Here is an 8080-nt window from a genome sequence, read left to right as displayed (position 1 = left end):
CATTTTTGGATTCAACCCAAAGTTATAGAAAAAAAAAGCACAACTCATGTTAGGACAACATACATTATAACTAGAAATCAATCAATAGCACTGTGACCTTCAAACTCAGTAAATGTTTGGAGTAAGTTTCAGAGCATGTAATCTAAATTAGGAATTGGAAGTTGGAAGTGGTCCTAAACTAACAGAAAAAAAGCATATTTTTAAAATATAGAGATTAAAGGAAGCAACAGATGAAGTTTTAATTTATATGTGTGTGCGTGCATATGTATATATTCATGAAGAATGTATTCTAATTTAAAAGACTCGCGATGGTAAGAAAAGAAAGCCATGACCACAATGAAAACCTCTTTTTCTGCGTATAATTAAAAGAGAAACCAAATTGTGGCAGGAAAATATATTGGAAGGAAATTATGAGCTTTCTCCCAATTTTGGGTAAAAGAATAACGAGATAATTTAAGAGGTGAGTCACTTGGTTGCTAGGACACTGTCCTGACTCACAGCAGTACTTGGGTTTGCCAACTTGGGAAACAATTGGCTCTGGTCTTGGCAGAGTGGTGGCCCTGAATTCCCCAACACAGGTATACTGAAGAACTGGCAGTGCGAAGCCGAGCTAAAGACCTGATGGCCAGTCTGAATTTGGGCACAAGTAAAACTGCAGCTTCAATCCTAGTATTTTAATCACTGCCTACGGCCAGGGTAGTTACTTGAAAAAAAAAAAAAAATCTGGGACAGAAGAAATAACAGTTAAAATTAGCTTAGTTTGAGGGGGAAGGGTTTGGCACCAAGAAGTAATTAAAAGTAATCTTGCATCCTTTACATTATTTTGTTTTTTAAATTCACAACAATGATTTGACTGTATTGTCACACAATTTCTGTCTAGACTACATTGTGTTAAAACCTCAACATTTTGTATTATAAAGCTTTTGAATCATTCCTGGCTCCAAATAGACTGTTCTAACACAAAAGCTGATATATAGTAACGCTGATAATGTTTAAGAACCTATCATTACAATTTCTCTCTTTTTTTTAAAGTACATTTTCTTTTCTCGGTCAGAAAAGTAAATTAGTGGTGGTGATAATACTTTGCAATCTCTACCGACATGTCAGAAAGGCAATGTACAGATAGTCTAACATTTTCAAAACCTTCCAGGAACTGGCTTCTCAAGTTCCTGGAAGATCTGGTCTCAGTCTGCAAAAACAACTTTTTTTTTCCCTCTGCAATATGAATTTAGTCAAAATTCCTCACAGCCTCTCCAAGAGAGCTGGGTCAGGAAAGATGATGATGCTATCAGTTTGACTGTGTTATCCACATATTTTCTGAATGTCTACATGTATGCTCATGCACAAGGCAGGGCCTGTTAGTGGAAGGTATAAGATAAGAGTAAGTTGAAGCACAAGATCAGAAGGTGGCATGTTTTTAAATGAACCCATTTACCCAAGTCTAGGAATAGCTTGATTTATAATAGAGATCGTGATATAATGCCATGGAATCTATCTTTTGCACTGAGATTTTTAGTTGTTGTTAGTCACCTCTTACATAGATTAATACTCATATTTTTGCACATGTTTTCTATTCTATTAGTAGAATTCTTATTTTCCTTGAAGCAACTATTAGCTCGATCTATGCCTAAATAGGTATATAAATACTAAGTTGAAAAAAGTGTGACTATTCATTTATCCATTCATTCTTTGTTGAGCCTTTGTAACTTGTGAAAGGCTTTGTTGGAGGCTGAAAGGAATTTTTAAAGTGGAAAACAGTATGCTACAGTAGAAGAGCCACCAATTTGGAATAGCAATGTTTAATTCTATCCTGGCTTCTTCATTTAGCAAGGACAGGACCTTGAAGAAATCACTTATTCTCTTTGTATTTCAGTTTCATCATTTTAAAAATTGAAATAAGGTCACTACTTGGCTCTACTCTAGTATTTGAAGATTGCAAGGAAGAAAATATTAGAGGGATGACAATCTTTAATAAACTGTAAATGTGAGGCCAATGTCAGTATTATAGTGAGAGGACTTTTTCCTGTTCCAAAGACACTTTCCACCCATTTCTGGAGGCAAGCTAGCTTTACAACAAATGGTTTTGGTACCTATAAAAGAAGTATTTGATTAATCACAATAAGTGGTTAAAAAAATTACTGCTTTAATTATTAAATCCAGGAAGGACATCAAGAGGACCAGGATGGTGAGTAGAAGCTTTAAGATTTGAGACGATCTTAATAGATGGGGACAGTTGCACTTGGCCAATTAAAAGAGAAAACAGATGTAGCTGGGGAATTCAGAAAACCACAATATGAAATTACAAATATACAACAAATATCCACTTAGTTGATCATTTATCCACTCAAAAGTATTTGTTTATAGGAAAAGAAAAATTTGGCTGAAATTCTTTTTGGAGAAGATGGGAGACAAAATGTAAAGTTTTCACTTCGTTCTGATATATTATGAATAATTGTAAAAGTGGGGGCAACGGTGTCATATTAGAGACAGAGAAAGTAAAAGATGTATATCCCAAAGGAGAAAATATAGGGGAGGCTAACAAGGAATCTCTGTTCCAATTTCTTTAGCCCAAGCTTGCCAAGTGGGGAAGTGACACTCAGGCCAAAATTTAGTGATGTATTTTTGGAACAACTCTTGGCTTAGTCTAGGGTTTGGAATAATGATGGAGGGGTATTTTGGATGGTGTATCTGGTCTACTTTGTGCTGGCACCTCTGATTTTGTTCCGAAGCTAGGTGAGCCACTGTGTCTTGTCAGAATGCAGGCAACTCTGGATGTCAGGCAGATGGCCAGGAACACCAAGAAAGGCCTGAAAGAGGGTCAGAGGTGGAGGAGGGAATAAAGGAGAGCTCAGTCAGTCCCATTCCCAGCTGGAGTACATACAAGAACTGCTGGCAGAATATGCCTTAGATCTGCAGTCCAACAAAGAGTTTGAATAAAGGACAGTGGGTTGCATCCAGAGACTGGTTTGGCTATGAACTTCCCAGACAGGTTGATTGAGGCGACAAGAGGTGACAAACACGAGAAAGATACATGATGTAAAAAATCAGAAACACAGAAAAGGAGCCACGGAATGAAACCTATCTGGAGATCCATAATGATCTGTTTTCCCAACTCTGCCTTGGTATCTCCTCATTTTTTTTATCCCCCTCTCCTTCTTTGCCTGTAATTTCTCCGGCAAAACACTTTGTCTTCTCCCTCAACCTTTTTGCTTTCTTTTCTGATTTCTGTTTTTAGCAGCCAATTCTGTGAACACAATTTCAAGCTCGGAGTTATATATCAGGATTTCTTATAAACTACATTTAGATAATTTTTTCAGCTAAACAAATGGTATATGTTTAAGAGTTAATATCAGGCAGTTTCATCTTCTGGTAATGGTGAACTAACTTTTTGAAGATAAACTGCCCCACCCAAAATAAGAAGAAATGGACAATGCACAGACACATATATAGACATAATTAACTCTATCTTGTTTTCTCTTTGGATAGATAATTTTTGTGCTTAGAAATTGGGAACTATTAAGGCAATAAGAATAACAAAAGTCAAATTTTCCAAAATAAAAGATGTTCAGAGTTGTAGAAAGTTGAGCCCAATGTCCTGGACCATTTTTCCCCACTAATAGTGATGCACAAGCAAAAGCTAAAAGTCTGAGAGGGTGAACAAATCTTTTGAAAGAGCTGGGTAGCAAAAAAATGAAGTTTTGATCTCACCAACAAGGAGTCCTCCCAAAGACCCCAAGCTTTCAGTGGAGAAACCCCAAAGAGTCATACTCTAAGTGTAGAGGCAAACTGAAATTAGATTGAATTTAGCAAAAACTAAAGTTACCTTGAGCTTCCCAGGTGGTGCTTGTGGTAAAGAACCCACCTGTGAATGCAGGAGACAAAAAGAGATGCAGGTTCAATCCCTGGGCTGGGACGATCCCCTGGAGGAGGGCATGGAAATCCACTCCAGCTTTCTTGCCTGGAGAATCCCGTAGACAGAGGAACCTGGTGGGCTACATCCACAGGGTTGCAAGGAGTTGAACACAACTGAAGCAATTTATCGTGGCATGGCAAAGTTCACTTGATAGTTTAAAATTATTTACCCCTATCTTAACTACCTACAAGATTATATGACCCCAGGAAATTCTTGGGAGGTCCAATGGCTAAGACTCCAGACTTTCACTGCTGAGGGCATGGGTTCAGTCCCTGGTTAGGGAACTAAGATCCTGCAAGACATTCAGCACAACCAGAAAAGAAAAACAAAAAGTTATACGACACCAAAGCAAACAAACAAAACAAAAGAAAGCAAAATTCCACCAAAAACAGAGGGAAAAAACTTCAGAGAAATCCAGATGTAGTAGTTAATAGACACAGACTTATAAAATAACCATAATTAATATATTTAAGAAAAAAGAGAATAAGATTTTAACATAGAATTGAAAGTCAAAAAATAATAAAATGTAAATTATAGAAATAAAATGTAATAACTGAAATTAGAAACATAACAGATGTGGTTAGTATCAACCTAGATATAGCTAAGGAGGGGATGATGAGCTGGAAGACACATCAGAAAAAAAAATTATATCTACACTGAAGCTTGAAGAGAAAAAAAGACACACACACACAAAATCGCCAAAAAAAATCAAAACCCAAAAATAACATATATTGGGTCAGGGGTGTCAGGTAAGTGCTGGTGGGAGCAGACCATAGTTGAAAGAAAGCGAAAAAAAGAGAATTATAAAAATCTGAGGAAAATGTCATTAAGCAGACTCAAAAGTATTGTGAACTCCAAATGGAATACATATAGCGAAAACACCACTTAGGCCATTCCAGTGAAACTTCAAACCAAAATAAAGAGAATATCTTAGAATGATCCAAAGAAAGTAGACATAGTTCCTACAAATTAGCAACAATAAGAATGATATCCAGTGATGAAGGTTAGAAACCAAAGGAATGATCTTTTAAAAGTGATAAAAACAATAACTTATCACTGAGAATTCTATAACCTGTGAATACATTTTTTTAAAAATGTAAAATAATGACATTTTATGATAACCAAAACCTAAGATAATGTATCCTCAATAGATACACACTTATGGGAATATTATAAGGAGTTACTTCAGCAAAGGGAAAATGATCCTAGAGGAAAGCATGGAAATAAGGAATAAGCATGGAAATAAGCAAGGAATAAGCCCTGGAAAGAGTAAATATGAGGCTCAATCTAAATAAACATCCAGTGGTTAAAACAATAAGGATTATGTCCTATCAAACTGAACACATACGTAGAATTAAAATATTTAACAACACTAACAATACACAGAAGGCATGATAGTGATAAATGAAGTAAAAGCATTTGCATGTCTTTGCATTGCTTAAGAAATGTGGAAATTTAAATTGAATTATAAAAATCAAGAACAATTTTTAATGTCTAGGGTAACCAACAAAAGAATAGAAAAATCCATAATTAATAAGCTAATAAAACAGGAATTAATGCCAGAAAAAAAGAGGAAAAGGAAAGTAAAAATGTAGGAGCAAATAGAAAACAGTACTCAGATGGTAGATTTAAAACCAATATATAAGAAATAACATTAAAGTTCAGTGGAATAAATATTAGAGTAAAATATAAATACTGTCAAGTTGAATTTTTAAGAAAAGCAACAACAAAATCATATGCAATTTATGAGGCACACTTTAAATATAAAATACTTGAAAAATTAAATTATGGGAAAGTTGCATCTTGCAAACCGTAAACTGAAGAAATCTGGTATAGCTATACTAGTATCAGACAAAGTAAACTTTAATACAGAAATCATTACTAGATCTAAAATAAGAGTTTCTTAAGTTCAAAATTCTGAATTTCTACTTAGCAAAAGCAAAATTGGTAGAAATAGAAGGAAATATTTTAAAAGTACACAATTACTTTAATATACTTCTCTTGAAAACTGATAAAAACAAACAGAAAGCAGTAAGGGTATAGAAAAACTGACTTGATTAACAAATTTAACTTAAATGCTATCCATAAAATGCCACAATTAACATCAGCAGAATATGTATTCTTTACAAAAGCCCTTGAAACATTGGACATATGCTGAACCATAAAGCAAATATTAGTCAATGTGAAGACTGAAATTATTAAAAATATCTTATCTGACCACTGTAGGCTGAAGCTACAAACCAATTATCAAAAATATTTCCAAGTCCCCAAATGTTTGAAAATTAGTAACACACTTCTATATAATCTGTGAGTCAAAGAAATCACAATAAAAATTAGAAAAAATATTAACTGAATGTTAATAAACACATAATATCAATACTTATGAAACACATCAGCTAAAGTTATGCTTAGAAATATATAATCTCAAGTGTATATATTAGAAAAAAAGAAAGATTAAAAATAAACTGTCTAAATATCATGTCGAAAAGATTGCAGCAAAATATGAAACCCAAAGAAGGTAGAAGAAAAGAAATCATAATGTGACAGCAGAATTAATGAAATAGAAAGCAAACCTGCAAGGAAGAATTCAATAAAAACACAGTTTAATTATTTTCAAAAAACTGATAGGATTAACAATTAAGATTAATAATTAATAATAAAGAAACACTGAGAGAGCAAAAGGAAGCATTAATTACCAGTATCAGAAATTAAAATGGTAAAGCCCACAGCAATTTTTTTATAAAAGGTATTATCAACACTTCTATGCCAATAAATGGGCACATATCTAGAAATGACTTTGCATGACAGTGTGCTAAACCAATTAGCTTTGTATTAAACTATCCTGAAGAATATGTTTTAGATTAATATTCTGTGTGGGTCTAAAATAATCTCTATTAGGACTATTCCATTTTAGTCATTTTCTGCCCCTCATTTTGACCACCACAGAACATTAGGACATTCTTTAAGACCTGTGTGTGCTAAATTGATTCAGTCACGTCCAACTCTTTGCAACCCTATGGACTGTAGCCCATCAGACTCCTCTCTGTCCATGGGATTTTCCAGGTAAGAATACTGGAGTGGGTTGCCATGCCCTCTTCCGGGGGATCTTCCCCACCCAGGGATCAAATCTGTGTCTCCTGTGATTCCTGCATTGCGGGTGGATTCTTTACCACTGAGCCACTGGGGAAGCCCAGATTCTATTTAGGAGCTGTAGTACAGAATTACCTCTTGTGGTTTTAATTATAAAATTACATATGGAGATGTTTTAGAGGGTAACAACACAGAGTCATAGAATACATGAACTTTGGGTTGGATGAATGGTGAAGGAGAGATAAAGGCAGGGAATTGAGAGTCCTACATTACCCCCACCCTTCAAAGAATTGCTTGGTATACATGTCAAGTCTTTGCTGAGGTCCACAAGTGCCACAAATTTACTGTGTCTGAATATGTTTTCAAAGAATGAACATTTGATGCAAAAGATACACTGCAAATCTCCTTATAATCTTTTCCTGAATATTTTCCAGTTTCTCTATTTCTTCCCCCTCCATGTATGAAAGAGTTTTCTAAGTTCCATCCACAGTCTGGTCTTCTCATATTAAGCACAATCCCAATTAACTCTTTATGGATCACTTCCTGACACTGCTAAGCATGGTTTCTCCACTGAATTCAAGACACAGATCAAGTCACAACACTCCTCATTGTTGAAGGTCCTCAATCCATGATTCAAACTACTCTGCCACTCCTCTCCAAATGACCATCTCAGCTTTTACCGTTCTATGCCTCTTTCCCCAGCTAGGAACCAAAGAGCCCCACTTTCTTGTCACCTGAATGAGTCTACAAGCATTCTTTGCCTGCTTCTATTTACTCTCATCCTTGCTCCTCTCCCAGAAAGGCCCTGTCCTCCTGGATCCATCTCTCACATTCTTCCTCATCTCTTAGGGACTAGCTCAAATTCCATTTGATCTAGAAAATTTTCTGTATCAATTTCTCTGTTCAGATTCTACCTGCCAAACAATAGACACATGTTCTATCCCTGGGTAGAGATGATCCTCTGGAGAAGGAAATGGAAATACTGGCAACCTACTCCAGTATTCTTGCCTGGAAAAATCCCATGGACAGAGGAGCCTGGCAGGCTACAGTCCATGGGTTTGGAAAAAGTCAGACACA

The sequence above is a fragment of the Moschus berezovskii genome, chromosome 1, assembly GCF_049115385.1.
Source record: "Moschus berezovskii isolate FMDL1 chromosome 1, NW_MosBer_1.0, whole genome shotgun sequence".
Lineage (NCBI taxonomy): Eukaryota > Metazoa > Chordata > Mammalia > Artiodactyla > Moschidae > Moschus > Moschus berezovskii.
This window is presented reverse-complemented; position numbering follows the sequence as displayed.